General features: G+C 40.2%; 1 long non-coding RNA gene across 1 annotated transcript in view; it reads left to right on the top strand.

Annotated features, from left to right (window-relative positions):
* Positions 276 to 17,845, top strand: part of LOC102167944 — an 82,494-nt gene continuing 64,924 nt past the window's right edge. Inside the window, exons 1-2 of the long non-coding RNA XR_305067.3 lie at positions 276 to 415; positions 2,241 to 2,466. This is a non-coding gene — a long non-coding RNA (uncharacterized LOC102167944). The remainder of the gene's footprint in view (positions 416 to 2,240; positions 2,467 to 17,845) is intronic.

Here is a 17,845-nt window from a genome sequence, read left to right as displayed (position 1 = left end):
TTGGAGTTTCCAAGAGGGTGAGGATAATCAACGAATCAACGAATCTTTTGTTATGTTAATAAGATGAGTTTTGGAAGCACCTCAGGGTGGGGCTTGTTGCGGGTGTAGCCAACTTAGTGATCAGAGGGTTGGTGCTTTCAGTCCCACCCACCGACCTCCGGGGAGGGGAGAAGGGCTGGAGGTTGGACCAATCACCAGGGGCCACTGAGTTAGTCCCGCCTACGTAATGAAGCTGCCCTAAAAACTCAGAGAGGCCTGACTTTGGAGAGCTTAGGGGGTGGTGAACAAGTGAGGGTAGTCGGGAGGTCATGGAAGCTCTGTGCCCTTTCTCCCCCATACCCCGCTCTCCCCATCTGTTCCACGTGGATGTTCCTCTGTATTCTTTATCGTATTTTGTAGGAACAAACGCGCCAAGGTGAGTAAAATGTTTTTGTGAATTGTGTGTGCCGCTTTGGCCAGTTATTCAAACTCAAGGAGGAGTCATTTGAAGCACCGTAGCCGGGGGGTGGGTGGGTGGGGGGTGTGTGGGAGGGTGTCAGAAGCACAGGTTACGACCTGGGTTTATCATTAGCGTCTGGAAGGCGGCAGCACGGGGACGGAGCCCTTAAACTGTGCGATCTGATGCTGTAAGTGGGTAGGTAGTGTCAGAACTGAATTAGATGGTGGGATACCCAGCTGGCTTGGTGAATTGCCTAGTGAAGGGAAAAACCCCAAGACATGTGGTGATCCGAAGTGTCAAAAGTGACGTGTTTTGTGTTACTGAGTCACAAAGGAGACATACGGGAGTTCCCATCGTGGCGCAGTGGTTAACGAATCCGACTAGGAACCATGAGGTTGCGGGTTCGATCCCTGGCTTTCCTTAGTGGGTTAAGAATCTGGCGTTGCCCTGAGCTGTGGTGTAGGTTGCAGACGCGACTCGGATCCCACGTTGCTGTGGCTCGGGCACAGGCGGGCGGCTACAGCTCTGATCAGACCCCTAACTTGGGGACCTCCACGCCGCCGGTGCGGCCCTAGAAATAGCAAAAAGACAAAAAAAAAAAAAAGAGAGACGTACGGGAAAGAAGAACACGGGATAAAGACTCATAGGAAAGAAGGCTGTTTTTTTTCCCCTACACAGTAGGGAAGAACTATAGGGTTTTCTTTTCGAAGGTGTAACAAGAAATTGTAACACTGCGTGTGTACTGAGAGATTGTGTGCTCCGCATGGTCTTAAATAATTTATGTACATGGTTTCATTTGTTACCACGACCCCAAGTGGTAGATACTTTTATTAGCCCTATTTCATAGTCACAGAAATTGGGCCATAGCCAAGCACGCATACCTAATAAGAGGCAGTGCTATCTGATTACCGAGCCCAAGAGTTGAACCTTTATACTCACCCTCCATACTCCAGTTGCCAACCATGGCATGCTTGTTCTTAAAGAAAATATGGTGAATGTATTTTTTCTTTTGAGAAAGTCAATCTGTGAAATTCCTCATTCCTCCATGAGGTTAGGGTGGAATGAAATATTTCATCGAGTGTGGATATTCGCCCTCTCCATGCTCTGCTGATAACTCAGTCATTAAAGCAACACTCCCTGGACAGCTTTCATTAAGCCAGTTGGCAGGAGAGTACAGGAATACCACATTTGATTGCTCTTTAATTCACTGTGCTTCCCAGATACTGCATTTTCTACAAAGGAAGGGTTTTTGGCAAGTCTATCGGTGCCATTTTTCCACCAGTGGTTGCTCACTTCCTGTCTCTGTGTCACATTCTGGTAATACAATATTTCAGACTCTTTCACTATTATTTATGATGCTGATCGGTGACCTTTGATGTTACTTCTCTGACTCCCTAAAGGCTCAGATGATGATGAGCATTCTTCTTAGCAAGAAACTATTTTAAAAATTAAGATATGGAGTTCCTGCTGTGGCTCAGCAGGATCAGCGGTGTCTTGGGAGCGCCGGGTTGCAGGTTCAATCCCCAGCCCAGCACAGCGGGTTAAGGATCCAGCATTGCCACAGCTGCAACTGAGGTCATGATTGCAGCTCACATCTGATCCCTGGCCCCGGAACTCCATATGCTGTGGGGCAGCCAAAAAGGAAAAAAAAAAAAAAATTAAGATATGTACATTGTTTTTTTTAGAGCTGATGTAAGCATAGCATTTATATACACTGGGAAATCAAAAATTTCATGTGACTTGCTTTACTCCAGTGTTCATCTTATTTCTGTAGTCTGAACTTAACTGCCTGATCTCCAAGGTATGCCTGCGTCATGGAACGTAGATGACCCAACCTACTACCTAGAAGCCTGCTATCTAGACCCAGCCTTCTACCTAGAAGAAAGTTTAACAGCAGTGAAAACGGAAGGTGGAGGGAAGAAGCCACCCTGTGACCCATTGTTCCTCACACAGAGGACAGAATAGATGCTGCTGGTCCTAGTTCCTCTGGACTGTCTACCTTGCTTCTGAAGGAGATCGCCTGTGAGGTGAGAGAGCATCCGTGGGCTGCCATCAGGCATCCCACTAAATCCCTTTCAGCCCTTTCTGTTCTGTAAATTGACACATTGTAAACATTTCTCTAGCTGAGTGCTGAAGAAGGCAGCAATGAGTACAAAGCCGGCAGCTCAGGTCACCCCGGGGCATGCCAATAGCTGTGCCTAATGACAATATGGGAAAACCCAATTAGGCTCCAGAAAGTTCCCTTGAGCAATCCCTGATGCGGTGTTGACTTTTGTGAGGCCTCAGCAGTGCAGAGCACCTGCAAAAGGGCTCATTAGCTACAGGAAGTGGCTTTCGCTGTTCCACTGCACCTCCAGCTCAGAAACATCAAACTCCTGGCAGGTAGAGCCTGTCAGCAGCTTAGGGAAATCTTTCCTTTGGTTTCAGTTTACTAAGTTTAGCAACCTCTTCAGTCACCTGTGAAGGAACCAAAAATCCACAGTAAACTGCAGCCAATTCACCCATTAATACTGGTTATGACCATGAACACTGCTTATTGTTGTAGCATTCCAAGCACCAGAAAGCCCTTTTGAGAATTAGTATCTCTGCTCAAATATAGGATTTGTATGTTCTCCCCACAGAGCTTACCCTTTTCCATGTCCTATTTCGCCACATCAAAAAATAACCTGTCACATTTACTATCACTATTTATTTTAGTTTGTTTGATTTGCCCTGCAAAAACCTTTTATGTTATATTTTTTCCTGGATATACACAAATCTTCCTCAATTTATAGCCGGGTTATGGCCTGATAAAGCTATTTTAAGTTGAATAACCCAAGGGGAAAATGCAAAGAATATACCTGATCACCTAAGCCACGGAGCAGCATGGCATCTCCTAATAGATACTTAAGCATACTCAGAACACATGAGCCTACAGTTGGGCAAAATCATCTAACACAAAGCCTATTTTATAGTAAGGTGTTGAATATCTCATGTAATTTGTTGAATACTGAAAGTGAAAAACAGAATGTTTGTGTGGGTCCAGAATGATTGTAAGTGTATCAGTTGTTTGACTGGGAGCTGTGGCCACTGCCCAGTGTCATGAGAGAACATGGTACAACACATTTCTAGCCTGGGAAAAGATCCAAGTTCAAAATACAAAGTATGGTTTCTACTGAAGGGCTATCGCTTTCACACCCTTGTTGAGCAGGAAAATCATTAAGTAGAATCATTTTAATTTGGGGACCATCTATAAATTAATTCCACTCATAGTAGAGTGACTTCGGAGATGAATACAAAGGGACTTTTTAATTACACAAGTCTCTCTTTCCTTCATATGATTGGTCTTTACTGTGTACTATATGCCTACACTCTTCTAGATCCTGGGGATACAGCAGCCAATAAGAGACAAAAACCCCTTCCCTTATGGAAAGTGGAGACTTTCCTGAATAAATAAAATATATAACAATGCAGATGGTAAAGGTCCTGTTGAGATGAATACGCAGGGAAGGATGATAAGATGTAGGGATTGTCTGTTTTGTTTAAATTTTTGTCTTTTTGTGGCTGCACCTTGGGCATATGGAAGTTCCCAGGCTAGGGGTTGAATCAGAACAACAGCTGCCAGCCTATATCCACAGCCATAGCAATACCAGATCCAAGCTGCATCTGTGACCTATGCTGCAGCTTGTGGCAATGCCAGATCCTTAACCCACTGAAAGAGGCCAGGGATTCAACCTCCATCCTCATGGACACTATGTTGGGTTCTTAACCCACTGAGCCATAATGGGAACTCCCACAGGATTGTAATTTTGAACTGATTGAGCAGGGAAAGTCTCAATAAGGTAACACTTGAGTAATGACTTGAAGGAGGCAAGAAAGGCTAATAACTTTGTGGAGAGGATGGACTAGTCAGAGGGAAGAGTGAGTGTGGTTGTTTATATATAGGCTGGTTCCTTTTGGTCCTTGTGTTGCAAAGGGAGGCAATTGTTACATAATGATTGGTCTTGTTTATGACTGGAATCTATTGAATTGGACTGTGAGTTTGTTTTCCCCCAGAATTCTTATGTTGAAACTACTCCAGTGTGATGGTGTTTGGAGATGGAGTCTTTGGCTTCTTTGGGTGGTAATTAGGTGATGAGGGTGGAGCTCTGATGATTGGGATTAGTATCCTTATAAGAAGCTAGAGAGTAAGAGTGAGAGCACCACCCCCGCCTCCGCCGCCCCACCACTGTGAAGATCGACCATTGCTGGCCCTTGACCCAACCATTGCTGGCACTCTGATCTCAGATCTCCAGCCTCCAGCACTGTGAGAAATAAAAGCCTCCCAGTTTATAGTAATTTGTTACTGAAGCCCAAAAGGACTGAGACAGCTATAAAATTCACTAATTGGTTTGGAAGGATAAAGCATTGTCAAGAAATCTCAAAAGATTTGGTTTTAAAATGGTCGTGTTTATACAAACAAATTTAACTGTTTTATTTTAAGGCCATCGTTAACTTCAGACAAAACAAAACATGACATGTTATCAAAAAACTGATTTAACTCTACTTCATTTTGAAGCACTTATTTTTATGGCAAATAACAGAAAAGGTTTCTCTGTCCAGGGAACAACTGAAGTATGAAGCAACGACCAAGGCATTTAGGTTTAAAAAAAAAAAAAAAATTGTTTTGAGGGTAGATTTTATGTTAAGGGTTCCTACCACAATAAACTAAAATCTTTAAAAGAAAAAAATGAATTCAAGCAAAAGTCACTCTTTAAGGGCAAATGCACCTGACTTGACTTTCCAGCTTCGTGAGCTAGAAATCTCATAATTTCCCTATGAGCCCAGTAAATCTCATAAGTTGAAAGTATTTCATTTTGCAAGCCTGATATGATCCCCATCTCTGAATCTGCTGTTAATGACAGAAAATATCCCTAACCTGCTTTGTGTGGAAGCAGGGATTCTTCCACTCCACATCTGGGTTCCTGCACTGGGAAATCCATCTGTGCCTATGCCGTTATTATCCTATTTTCCACTACAAGAAACTGTCGGCAGGTTGTATAGCACAGGGAACTGTATCCTATCACTTGTGATAGAATATGATAGAAGATAATATGGGGAAAAGAATGTGTATATATATATGTATAATTGGGTCACTTTGCTGTACAGCAGGAATTGGACAAAGCATGATAAATCAACTCTATTAAAAAATTAAAAAAAAAACTGTAGGGAAGGAAATAGTAAGAAAGGAAGAATGCGCTCACCCTTTAGCTGGTTTTGCTCAATGGTGTCATAGTTAAAGTCCCAGCAAGAGAAGATAAGCATCCTTTACCTCTGTCCTGTGGTGGAGAGGGGCCCCTGTTCTGTTCTGGGCTTACAGTGGGCCTGTCACTCACCTTTGAAGGTCAGTGCAGTGCAGTTTCTGCACTCAGCAGGGGTTTCAATGTGGACACAATTATCATTTGAAGTAAGTGACAGCACAAAGAGTTCAGTAAGAAAACCCAAAGACTGGGATCAAGGCTTTCTGGCGATACACAGAAGAAAGTTGCAGATAGGGCTCCACAGTCAAGTCAGACCTGATTTTGTAGGGTCTACCCCAGCCAAGGCATCTGTGCACTTAAGGTCACAAAAGGCCATGAGCCACTAGGCATTTCCAGCATCTCATTTAAACATTGCCAATTTCCAGCAGAGTTCCCTGGTGGCCTAGTGGTTAAGGAAATAGTGTTGCCACTGCTGGGCCTCGAGTCACTGCTGTGGCATGGATTTACTCCCTGGCCCCAGGAACTCCTGCACGTCAAGAATGTGGCAAAAGAAATTATAAAAAAAAAAAAAAAGCAAAAAAAACAAAAAAACAAAAAAACACATTGCCACCTTCCAGATAAAAATTTCTTTTTCATTTTTCTAGCTTCTTTTAAACATACTCATCATTTGTTACTGTTTTGAGACAGTGACATTGAAATGGGCTCTTCCTTTGTAGAGACCTCAGGAATCTGCCAGAATTTTCAGGGGCCTCACGCTCTCCAGCAGGGGATTTACATTTTTTCTTTGTTTTTCTACGTTTGTTTGCTTTTAATCCAAAGTGCATTAAGTGGCCTGTCAGCTAAATGGTTCTCTCGGTCCGATGTGTTGTTCTGAATGATTCTCTGTGGCATCCTTTCCATTTCCCACTTCCTGATCACCAGAAGTTAATAACAGAAGAACGCTAAACAAATGAGCCACTATTTCCAAGGGACCATTTCTGCCAACATTAGATGATTTTTGTATTGTATGAGATGGTTGCCTAGGAGGCTTTTATTTTCAGTAACCACTGTTTTTGTCATTTCTTGATTTCATGGGTGGTAGAAAGAAAACAGTTTTGGATTAAATGTAGAAAAATTGTCTTTAAAATCCCCAGTTACACAGCGTATAATTTTCTATAAAATTCTTATTGTGAAACACAGAAGAAGAGCCTTTTCATGGATGTAATCACAGGGGCCTTATATAAAGCTTATAGTAGAGAGAAATTTTATAAACTCAATCCCATATCTTAGGACCCATTTAAGTTCCGTGGGTGAACTCACCATAATGCTATGATTTTAGCCTTGGGAAGATCATTTTCCCAAAACTGTTTATTCACTGGAAAAAGTCTCTTAACAATGGAAAATGACGTTTAACTGATGGAGAGCGATTCATTTGAAAGGTATGAAATAACTGTTTTCTGCGGGTCAAAAAGGGCGGAATATCAGCAATTTCCATAGGGTTCAATTTAACAGAAGACTTAAAATGGTGGATGTTTTAGAAAAAGTACAGTGCTAGATCCATACGAAGACCTGGAGAAGCAGGAGAGATGGGATCGATAAGGATGACAGAGCAGTTGGGCAACCAGGGGCCAGTCCCCACCCTGGCTGTTCTCTGAGTTTGTTCAAAGTTCAGTGCACTCTGCTTTTGTGGAGCATTTACAATGCGCTGGGCACTGCCCTAACTAATCTCTGTATGCTCTCTGTGCTGTCTAGAGATACACACCGGCAATAATCTGTGAGGCATTTTTATCTTCATTTTTAGTGATGAGGGAATTGAGGTTCCCATAGTTGAAATAACTCCCAAGGCCCGACACCGTTTAAGCCTCGTCTTGTCCGATTCGAAAATTCCTGCCCTGAATCATTACGCCATTTTTGTCTTGTGACCAAAAAGCAAGAGAAAGCCTCAGTTCTGGGGCATTTTGTGGGAGCCCTGCTTTCTGTATTCTCAAGAAAAGAGCCTCTACCCAAACACAATTCTATGCTGTTTCTCTTTTTCAGGCTACTCTTCTGTCTTTCTGTATCAGAGCTTTAAAACCACCAGCTGTCAGAGTCATGCAGATCTTAAAAAGCGATCTTTTGTTTCCTGCTGTACCTCAGAGATTCGACTGTCTTATTTACAGTTAGATTCTAGTTACATCCTTTATTTTTCTATCAAGGATGCCTCAATGTAGAAAATAGCTCAGCTATAAGAGCCATGGATGGGTAGGAAATGGGGCAGGATGATGCCAAGGAGATTAGAGATTTTCCTTTCCCCTTTCTTGGTGGGCTGGTCTTCATTTCATTCCAGGATTCTGGTGCCCTAAGAACATTTTAGGAGATGATGAACGATAAACTTTCCCAAATCGCCATTTCTTTTACCAACTTGTGTCCAATTCATACTTGAAAAAATAGACTTACGGATGGATTTTTAAAAAGAGACATTATGAAAACAAAGATGAGAAAAACCCTGGCCGTGTGGGTTTCTGTATGGATCCAATAGCACTAGAGAAACTAGGAGTTTTCCTAGAAGCTTGTGGGAGAAACTAGCTCTACTTTTCCAGGAGGTTAGTTTATTGATTCATTCATTAGACTCTTGTGTTTTCATTGTCTACTTGAAGTCAGACATTTTGCCAAGAGCTGTGAATACACAGATGGTTTAGACATAATTCTTACCCTCAAGGAGAAATGACAGTGGGATTCAGATAAGTAAATTGTCAATGACACAGAACTGTGGGAGGCTATAAAAAGAGTGAAGGGGCATAGGGTACTTGGCTACCTCACCCAGGATCAGGTGAAGTGTCTGCCAGGGGTGCTGAAGTTACAGAAACACTAGCCCTAGTGTCATGGTATTGCCTCCTGCATACTTTCCTTCCTGCACAATATTTTTGCAATCAATAAAATAAATGCATCTTCCTCAATGACATCAGACCCATGTGAAGAGAGGTGATATGCTGAGGGACAATAGAGAAAGAGAAATGAGCACATCTCTACAACTATAAACACTGTCAATTTATATGTTGTCAATCATAAAGAGAATAGCTATTCATAGAGCAATGTTCCCAAAGGAATTGTATGCACCAAAGAAAACAGGGAGTTTGAGTAATTTGTCTAAGAATTAATAGTCATCCTCACCAACCAGGGAAAAAATATCATCCATCAGCCCTATATTTTGTTTCTCAGCAGCTAGTGAACCTCATCAACTCCATTTCTGTACGCAAGTTGGCTGTAAGGGGTGCTTAGGAGGCAGCTAGCATCAGCCAACCCCTAGACTTAATCTCCCTGCTTGGTCTAAATCATCTGAAATGGAATTAGTCCCTATCCTTTCAGTTTGTTTCCCAAAGTGGGTTCTAAGACCAGCTGCCTCAGAAACATGTCGGGCGCTTGCTACAAACACAGATTTTTGGGTCTCTCTTCCAAATATGGATTGAGAATCTCTTTGGGTAATGGCTTCCAACACACTTTTTTAAAAATAAAATTTAGTTGTTTTTATACACACTGCAGTTTGGGGAGTACTGTTCTGGCAGTTTACAATCTTAGAGTACAATCTGGCATAGATATACACATAAAGTAAGAACACAGAGATGTAAGGAACATATTGAACCCATGATAATAGATGTGGATAAAAAGAGAGACTAATATTCATTATATTGGCAGTCCCAGAAACCATTGAAATTCAACTTACATCGAGCAAAAATGCGTGAAAAAAACAAAGTGATGTTTCTGAGTTTTTTCTTCTTGGACCTACTAAGATTACAAAAAAGAAAATATCTTTCAAGTGGACTTCAAAAGATCTAGGCAGTCTAAAAATCCTTCTTTAGGAGTTCCCGTGGTGGCTCAGCAGGTAAAGGACCCGACATTGTCTCTATGAGGATGGGAATTTGTTCTCTGGCCTTGCTCAGGGGGTTAGGATCCAGTGTTGCCACAAGCTGCAGCATAGGTCGCAGATGCAGCTTGGATCCAGTGTTACTGTGGCTGTGGCCTAGGCCAGCTGGCAGCTGCGGCTCCGATTTGACCCTTAGCCCAGGAGCTTCTATAGGCCACAGATGTGGCCATAAAAAGGAAAAAAGAAAAAAAAAAAAAAAAACAAAACCCAGCTCTTTATCAAATTTGCTGAATTTCCTGTGCCATGAAACTTCTAGACACGTTGCATATATAAACATGTAAACGGCAGGAGGAAGGTTTACTGTGGTTGAGTACGGACACGGATTCCTTTTTCGTGTATCTATCAAGCCAGAAAAAGAGCAGATGATTTAAATATGCTACATGCCTTTCAGCATTGGCATCCTCCTTGCTAAGTGCTAAGTACAGAGAGGCTAATTACTGACCAGTCTCAGACCCAGGAGCTTTATGTAGAATTTCTGGTGGGCTTTGTTGGCTTTTGTACTATGTGTATCTTGCTAGTGGTTAAGTTCAAGGTCTATTTTGTAGGTACTAATGGCACCTTGGTATAAGTGCCGTTTCAAACCAGAGCCAATTTTATTCCATGACGATAGTTAGAATCTGGGACGAGGGCGTGTTCTCTTATAACCAAGAAGTATACAAATTCTGCAGTGCTTGCTACACGCAAGTTTCCTAACGATCCAAGCCTGGGTTGATGGATTTACAGATTTGATTAGAATCTCACCTTTCCTTGGGCCGCTTTTCATTTCATTGCAGGTACTGACTCCTCCCTCCCTCACCCTACTCTCCCTCCCTCAAGTCTTTCCTGGGTTTAAGTACCACATTTTTCTAGCCAGCCCTGCTAAACAAAGAGTTCTGGGTTATGATCCACATTGTCTGAGGCTAATTTCTTTCAGTGACGTAATTTCTGAAAATTTGATTGGGGTATAGTTGATTTACAATGTTGCATTAGCTTTAGATTTATAGCAAAATGAATCAGTTACACGTATACATAAATCTATTCTTTTTTCCCATACGGGTTATTACAGAACATTGAGTAGTCCTCCCTGTGCTGTATAGCAGGTCCTTCCTGGTTATCTATTTTAAATATAGTAGTGTGTATGTGCTAATCCCCTCATCCCAATTTTTCCCTCCCCCCCATCGCCATGGTTTCCCCTTTGGTGACCCTAAGTTTGATTTTTGAAATCTGTTTGTTTCTGTTTTATAAATAAGTTCTTTTGTGTCGTTTTTTATTAGATTCCACATATAAGCGATATCGTTATGATGTTTGTCTTTCTCTGTCTGACTTATTTCACCTAGTATGATACTCTCTAGTTGCATCCATGTTGCTGCAAATGACATTATTTCATTCTTTCTTATGGCTAATATTCCATTGTATACATGCACCACATCTTCGTAACCCGTTCATCTGTCAGTGAACATTTAGGTTGTTTCAATGTCTTTGCTACTGTGAATGGCGCTGCAGTGGACATTGAAGTGCACATATCTTTTTGAATTATGGTTTTCTATGGATATATGCCCAGGAGTACGATTGCTGGATCATGTGGTAGTTCTATTTTTAGTTTTGTAAGGAATCTCCATACTGCTCTCCATAGTGGTTGCATCAATTTACTTTCCCTCCAGCAGTGTGGGAAGGTTCCTTTCTTGCACACCCTCTCCAGAGTTTATTGTTTGTAGACTTTTTGATGATGCCCATTCTGATTGGTGTGAGGTGATCTCTCATTGTAGCTTTGACTTGCATTTCCCTCATAATTAGTGATGTTGAGCATCTATCCATGTGCTTTTTGGACATCTGCATGCATGTCTTCTTTAGAGAAATGTCTATTTAGATCTGACCATTTTTTTAATTGGGTTATTTGGTTGTATGCTATTGAGCTGCATGAAATGTTTGAATATTTTGGAGATTAACCTCTTGTCAGTTGCTTTGTTTGCAAAGATTTTCTCCCATTCTGTGGGTGGTCTTCATTTTTTTAAATGGTTCCTTTTGCTGTGTAGAAGCTTTTACATTTAATTAGGTCCCATTTGTTATTTTTTTATTTTCCGAATGAGATAATTGGAAGAAAAAACAGAAGGTTCAAAAGTCTGCATCAAATTCTTAGATTTTCATATCATATAGGAAGAAAGACATAGTGATGGGGAAAGGGAAAAAGAAGAGGAGGAAAAGGTTATGTAAATATGAAATGAAAGCAAGACTATGCCAACTAGATGTCAGATGATAGTATCATTTCATAAAAGTCAAGCTTGGAATAGAAAAGATGTTTACCTTTTATTAGGAATAACAGTTTTTCCTTTCGTTATGGGTCGCATTGTGAGGAAGATGTAGAAGTTGTATCCCACAGTACCTCTGAATGTAAATTTATTTGGAAATAAAGTCTTTGCAGATGATCAAACTAACATAGGTCATTAGCAGGGGCCCTACCCAGTATGACTGATGTCCACTAAAAAGAGGAAATGTGGCACAGAAACAGACCTTGATAGAAAACATGTGCAGGCACAAGGAGAATGCCTGAGGCCACCAGAAACTAGGAGACACATGGAACAGATTCTTTCTTCCAGACCACAGATGGAATCAGCCCTTCCAACACTTGGGTTTCTGACTTCCAGCCTCAAAAATATGAGACAATACATTTTTGTGGATTAAGTACCATGAACTGGCCACTCTCCAGAAATGAGTATACTTCCTGAAAATGATATTTAGAGTCACAAGAACAAATTAAAATGTTATCGAGATGTAGAATTTGGCTCTTTGGGACATAAGAGTTTCCTAAGCCATTTTCTAGTTTGGTAAATGGATTGATTGAAATTAAGAGTGGGCAAGTGAGGTTGATAGGGCAGGTTGTAACTCAAACTGAAGTCAACTTTACTGAAAAGCGATGGTGACAGAAATAGAATTACCATGTGCTAAAATAACAGGGACAAAGTGCAGAAGCTCTGGGTCTCCAGTTATTCTCAGGCAGTTGTATGTAGACTGAGAGAGCTTTTATAATCTGGCACCAAACTACCATTTTTCACATAAGGAAATTGAGGCCCAGGGAAGTTAAACAACTTGGCCAAAGAATAGCTTTTAGCTTGGGAAGCTGTCCCGTTGAATATATGAACAGAAGTTGACAGCAGAACCGATTCTATATACTTTATTATACAAAGTGATTAACTCAGAGACAGGCATCATTGTCTGCCAGTACCTCCAGCCAAGGCTTAGGAAAGGTGGGGATATCAGGTTTCTGCTGGGGGACCTTCAGGCAGGCAGTAGCTACACTGCCATGTTTCTTCACGTGGAAGAAGCAAGGAAATTAAGGTTTTAAGAGACAGAGGTATAATTATTGCCTCCCTTATCACATTTGTTTTATTTTATCATTTGAAGGTGGCATGCAAGATAATCAGGCAATGGCTGGCTCCTTCCCCTGACCCCTGTCCCCTTCTTTGCTTTTCTGTTTTCATTAGATGATAATCAGGAACTATTTCAAAATCAACTAAAATTCATGAACATAGTACAGGATCTCTAAGATCTCAAGGTGGATGGCTATTTTATACAGCCGAGAAGTCTTTTTCTTTTTGCTTTTTGGGGCTGCACCCTAGGCATGTGGAAGTTCCCAGGGTAGGGTTTGAATTGGAGATGTAGCTGCTGGCCCACACCACAGCCACAGCAATGCCAGATCTAGGCCGTGTCTGCCACCTACATCACAGCTCATGGCAACTCTGGATCCTTAACTCACTGAGCAGGGCCAGGGATCGATCCCGAGTCCTCATGGTTACTACTCAGTTTGTTACTGCTGAGCCACAATGGGAACTCCCAGAAGAAGTCTTGAATGCTATAGTTGAAACTGCACCCCATTTATCAAGGCCTCCATGTTTGGAAGAACTTGTTGGACATTGATGCAGGATGCAAGAATCATAATTTAATGGGCACAGTGGCTTCATTTCTGAACTAAAGGCTAATATTGAGAAAATCTGCTGGTATGCCAGTGAGTACCTTTCTGAGAAAAATCTTATAACTGTCTGTCCCCTAAATTTATCCCTCACCTCTAATTTTTAGGAGCTATGCCTCAAAAAATGTACTTTTCCGGTTGGCTATCTGAGTAATCATAGTATTCACTGTAATTATGCACATAAGCCCATATAATTAGGCAAGGGATTCTGTACTTTTGTCAAGTTTTTTTTTTTTTTTTAAATCGAAGTAAACTTTCATAAACCCTCTCTAACAGTAACTTTAAAAAATTTTATTTTTTTTTTAGCTACGCCCACAGCATACAGAAGTTCCTGGGCCAGGGATCGATCCCCTGCACAGCAATGACTGTGCTGAATCCTAAAATGCTGGACTCCTAAAATCCCCTTGTTGTAGATTTATAGAAAAAAAGTGAAGAAAGTACAGAGAGTTTCCATATACTCCACATCCAATTTCTTCTATTCTTAGCATCTTACACTAGTATGATACATTAGTTAACAATTAATGAGCCAATATCAATATACATTGTTACTAACTAAAGTTCATACTAAGATTTCCTTAGTTATTGCCTAATGTCCTTTCTCTATTCCAGGATATCACATAACATTTAGTTGTTACATCTCCTTATGCTCTTATTGGCAATGATGGTTTCTCAGACATTCTTATTTTTGATGACTTTGAGAGTTTTGAGGGGTACTGGTGAGAGAATTTCTCTTTATTGGGGTTTATCTGATTTTTTAAAAACATGATTAGATCAGAGTTATGTTTGATTATTTGCTTTTCCTTGTTCTCAGACTTTATTGAGGGATAGTTGATTTACACAGTGTGTTAATTTCAGGTGTACAGCAAAGCAAATCAGTTATACATATATCCACTTCCTATCAGATTATTTTCCCATGTAGGTTATTGCACAGTGTTGAGTAGATTTCCCTGTTCTGTACAGTAGGTTCTTGTTACTTACCTGTTTATATGCGGTGGTGCGTATGTTATTCCTAGCCTCCTAATTTATCCCTCCCTACCACACTTCCCCTTTGGTGACTGTAAGTTTGATTTTGAAATCTGTTTCTGTTTTGTAAGTTCTATTGTATGATTTTTTATTAGATATCACATATTAGTGATTTCATATGATATTTGTCCTTGTCTGACTTAACGTCACTCATGTGATAAAGGTAGCTTTCCTCTATGCCCACTTTCTGGAGAGTTTTGTTTTTTTTAAATCAGAAATTGGTGTTGAAGTTTGTCAAAAGTTTTTTTTAGCATCTGTTGAGATGACTATATCATTTTTATTCTTCAGCTTGTTGATGTGGTTGATTTATTTTTGATATTGAAAACTCCTTGTATTCTTGGGATAAATCGCACTTGTTCCTTTTAATGTATTGTTGTATTCAATTTGCTAATATTTTGTTGAGGATTTTTGCGTCTATGTTCATTAGTGATACTGGCCTGTTGATTTCTCTCTTTTTTGTGGTATCTTTGTCTGGTTTTGGTATTAGAGTGATGGTGGTCTCATAGAATGAGCTTAGGAGTGTTCCTTCCTCTGCAGTTTTTTGAAAGGGCTTCAGAATAGGTATTAATTCTTCACTGAATGTTTGATAGAATTCACCTGTGAAGCTGTTAGTCAGGTACTAATGTTTTTTGGAATTTTTTTTTGAATTTTAGTTTCAATTTCAGTACTTGTGATTGGTCTATTTATATTTTCTATTTCTTCTTGGTTCAGTCTTGGAAGGTTTACCTTTGTAAAATCTGTGTCTGTTAATTTCTTCTAGGTTGTCCTTTTTATTGGCATATAATTGTGTATAGTAAGTAATCTCTTATGAGACTGTAATTTTGTGGTGTCAATTGTAACTTCTCCTTTTTCATTTCTAATTTTATTGATTTGAGCCCTTGATGAGTATGGCTAAAGGTTTATCAATTTTATTTATCTTTTCAAAGATCCAGATTTAGTTACATTGATCTTTTCTATTGTTTCATCTCTATCTCATTTATTTCTGCTCTGATCTTTATGATTTCTTTCCTTCTACTAACATTGGGTTTTATTTGTTTTGTTTGTTTGTTTGTTTGTTTGTTTTTCCTCTAGTTGCTTTAGGTGTAAGATTGGGTTGTTTATTTGAGATTTTTCATGTTTCTTGAGGTGAGATTGTATTGCTATATACTTAATCTGAGAAATGCTTTTGCTGAGTTCGCATTAATTTTGCATCATTTTGTCTTCATTGGCAATTGCCTCTAGGAATTTTTTTTTTTTTTTCCCACTGTACAGCAAGGGGGTCAGGTTATCCTTACATGTATACATTGCAATTACAGTTTTTTCCCCCACCCTTTCTTCTGTTGCAACATGAGTATCTAGACATAGTTCCCAATGCTATTCAGCGGGATCTCCTTGTAAATCTATTCTAGGTTGTGTCTGATAAGCCCAAGCTCCCGATCCCTCCCACTCCCTCCCCCTCCCATCAGGCAACCACAAGTCTCTTCTCCAAGTCCATGATTTTCTTTTCTGAGGAGATGTTCATTTGTGCTGGATATTAGATTCCAGTTATAAGTGATATCATATGGTATTTGCCTTTGTCTTTCTGGCTTATTTCACTCAGGATGAGATTCTCTAGTTCCATCCATGTTGCTGCAAATGGCATTATGTCATTCTTTTTTATGGCTGAGTAGTATTCCATTGTGTCTATATACCACCTCTTCCGAATCCAATCATCTGTCGATGGACATTTGGATTGTTTCCATGTCCTAGCTATTGTGAATAGTGCTGCAATGAACATGCGGGTGCACGTGTCTCTTTTAAGTAGAGCTTTGTCCGGATAGATGCCCAAGAGTGGGATTGCGGGGTCATATGGAAGTTCTATGTATAGATTTCTAAGGTATCTCCAAACTGTTCTCCATAGTGGCTGTACCAGTTTACATTCCCACCAACAGTGCAGGAGGGTTCCCTTTTCTCCACAGCCCCTCCAGCACTTGTTATTTGTGGATGTATTAATGATGGCCATTCTGACTGGTGTGAGGTGGTATCTCATGGTAGTTTTGATTTGCATTTCTCTTATAATCAGCGATGTTGAGCATTTTTTCATGTGTTTGTTGGCCATCTGTGTATCTTCTTTGGAGAAATGTCTATTCAGGTCTTTTGCCCATTTTTCCATTGATTGATTGGTTTTTTTGCTGTTGGGTTGTATAAGTTGCTTATATATTCTAGAGATTAAGCCCTTGTCAGTTGCATCATTTGAAACTATTTTCTCCCATTCTGTAAGTTGTCTTTTTGTTTTCTTTTTGGTTTCCTTTGCTGTGCAAAAGCTTTTCAGTTTGATGAGGTCCCATGGGTTTATTTTTGCTCTAATTTCTATTGCTTTGGGAGACTGCCCTGAGAAAATATTCATGATGTTGATGTCCGAGAGTGTTTTGCCTATGTTTTCTTCTAGGAGTTTGATGGTGTCCTGTCGTATATTTAAGTCTTTCAGCCATTTGGAGTTTATTTTTGTGCATGGTGTGAGGGTGTGTTCTAGTTTCATTGCTTTGCATGCAGCTGTCCAGGTTTCCCAGCAATGCTTGCTGAATAGACTTTCCTTTTCCCATTTTATGTTCTTGCCTCCCTTGTCAAAGATTAATTGACCATAGGTGTCAGGGTTTATTTCCAGATTCTCTATTCTGTTCCATTGGTCTGTCTGTCTGTTTTGATACCAGTACCACACTGTTTTGATGACTGTGGCTTTGTAGTATTTCTTGAAGTCTGGGAGAGTTATGCCTCCTGCTTGGTTTTTGTTTCTCAGGATTGCTTTGGCGATTCTGGGTCTTTTGTTGTTCCATATAAATATTTGGATTGTTTGTTCTAGTTCTGTGAAAAATGTCCTGGGTAATTTGATAGGGATTGCATTGAATCTGTAGATTGCTTTGGGTAGGATGGCCATTTTCACAATATTGATTTTTCCAATCCAGGAACATGGAATATCTCTCCATTTCTTTACATCTTCTTTGATTTCTTTGATTAAAGTTTTATAGTTCTCGGCATATAGGTCCTTTACCTCTTTGGTCAGGTGTATTCCGAGGTATTTGATTTTGTGAGGTACAATTTTAAAAGGTATCGTATTTTTGTATTTCTTTTCTAATGTTTCATTTGTGGTATACAGAAATGCAACTGACTTCTGAATGTTAATCTTATATCCTGCCACTTTGCTGAATTTATTAATCAGTTCAAGGAGTTTTGGGGTTGAGTCCTTAGGGTTTTCTAGGTATAGTATCATGTCATCTGCATACAATGACAGTTTGATCTCTTCTCTTCCTATATGGATGCCTTTGATTTCTTTTGTTTGTCTAATTGCTGTGGCTAAGACTTCCAAAACTATGTTGAAGAGCAGT

The sequence above is a fragment of the Sus scrofa genome, chromosome 8, assembly GCF_000003025.6.
Source record: "Sus scrofa isolate TJ Tabasco breed Duroc chromosome 8, Sscrofa11.1, whole genome shotgun sequence".
NCBI classification, from domain to species: domain Eukaryota; kingdom Metazoa; phylum Chordata; class Mammalia; order Artiodactyla; family Suidae; genus Sus; species Sus scrofa.
This window is presented reverse-complemented; position numbering and strand designations above follow the sequence as displayed.